We start from the raw sequence: 1,646 nt of genomic DNA, 5'->3' as shown, positions 1-1,646 counted from the left end.
AAGAGGCTACTTGCGCTGTTAAGGCAGTGATTGCATCTAGCTCATGCACCCCAGCTACCTTTCTGACTCCTGATGATCTTTCCTCAGACCACTGATGGTTGTTTGTAGCCATGTCCTCCAGCAGTTCATAAGCACCAGCTGCGCTCTTGCTCATAAAAGTGCCACCCGCTGCAGCATCAATAATGGTTCTGGTTGTCGGACATAAACCATTGTAGAAATTCTGTACTAGCATCCACTATTCTATGCCATGATGAGGACATCTTCTCAGGAGTTCCTTAAACCGTTCCCAAGCTTCATACAGTGACTCTCCGTCATTCTGGCAAAAGTTATTTATCTCTCCCCTCAATTTAGCAGCCTTTGACGGAGGGAAAAATTTGGATAAAAATTTCTGAGCCAGATCTTGCCAAGTGACAATGGAGTTTGGCTGCAGAGAATTCAGCCAACTTTTAGCTCTGTCCCTTAGAGAAAATGGGAAGAGCCTAAGCTTGATTGCGTCATCACTCACCCCATTATATTTGAAGGTTCCACACAATTCCAGGAAGTTGGACAAATGGGTGTGAGGATCTTCAGAGGGCAACCCATTGAATTGCACAGAGGACTGCACCATTTGTAAAATAGCAGGCTTGATTTCGAAGTTGTTGGCCTCTACAGCTGGTGGGCGTATACTATTTTGTACTCCCGTCAGAGTGGGTAGCACATAATCTCTCAGACTCCTCTCAGCGTTGGTCTGAGCCTGAACCCCTTGGACAACTCCTGGATTTAGACCATTCCTGCCATCTCCATCATTCTGTGCCATCTTCACAGAATTCTGGGTCTCTCTCTTAGTCTTTCTGATTTGATTGCAAGACTTTTCGATCTCGGGATTCAGAGGAACAAGTGTGGCTTTTCCTTTTCTGCCACGCATATACCAAAATTCACCTGAGATAGACAAATTAAGCAACTAAACAGATTAGAAACGAGAGAAATTAAAATCAAATTAGAATAAAAATTAATTAGACTGATATTGATAATTTTCAGTCCCCGGCAACGGCGCCAAAAACTTGTTGCGATAATTTTTCTATGCAAGTGCACACAGTCGCGAACTTGTAATAAAATGGTAACCAAGTATCGTCCTCAAGGACTGAATTATCAATTACCAGTCAATTAATCTCTTGTTCTATTTGATGAATTAAAACTTCTTGATTTTTGTAAAATACAGCAAAAGAACCGATAAAGTGCAGAAATAATAATCGACAATTAAATAGCATAATAGCTAATAGTAAAAACTCTTAATTCAATCACTGAGAAACAATTAGGATATTCAATCTCATCAACTATCCTTCCTATTATTCCCTAATGCCAAGTATGAATTCTTCTTATTTTTACCTAATTCAATTAACAAGTTGAGACAGCAGCCTATAATCATTCTATGAATTATAAACTCAACCTAGGTGACAATTTCCTATATTTCTATGGTAAATTGAACCACAAAGGTAGCATTGAATTCCACAACTTAATAACAGTTACACAATTAATTCAGATACTTTCGTTCTAAATTAGAATTATGTCCAATATAACCACAGCATAATTAAATCTCACTTCTCAGATTTTGACTTGAAAACATATATATATATATATGACTAAAGATGGCCAATCAATAATCAATC

General features: G+C 38.5%; 1 non-coding gene across 1 annotated transcript; it reads left to right on the top strand.

Annotated features, from left to right (window-relative positions):
• The first annotated feature begins 242 nt into the window (after window positions 1–242).
• On the top strand, window positions 243–349 carry LOC133813675 (small nucleolar RNA R71). Its single transcript, XR_009884680.1, has one exon. It is a non-coding gene; the product is annotated as a small nucleolar RNA R71 (small nucleolar RNA).
• Window positions 350–1,646: the final 1,297 nt, after the last annotated feature.

The sequence above is a fragment of the Humulus lupulus genome, chromosome 1 (genome assembly GCF_963169125.1).
Source record: "Humulus lupulus chromosome 1, drHumLupu1.1, whole genome shotgun sequence".
Taxonomy (NCBI): Eukaryota; Viridiplantae; Streptophyta; class Magnoliopsida; order Rosales; family Cannabaceae; genus Humulus; species Humulus lupulus.
Note: the sequence above shows the minus strand (reverse complement) of the source record. Positions and strands in the feature narration are given on the sequence as shown.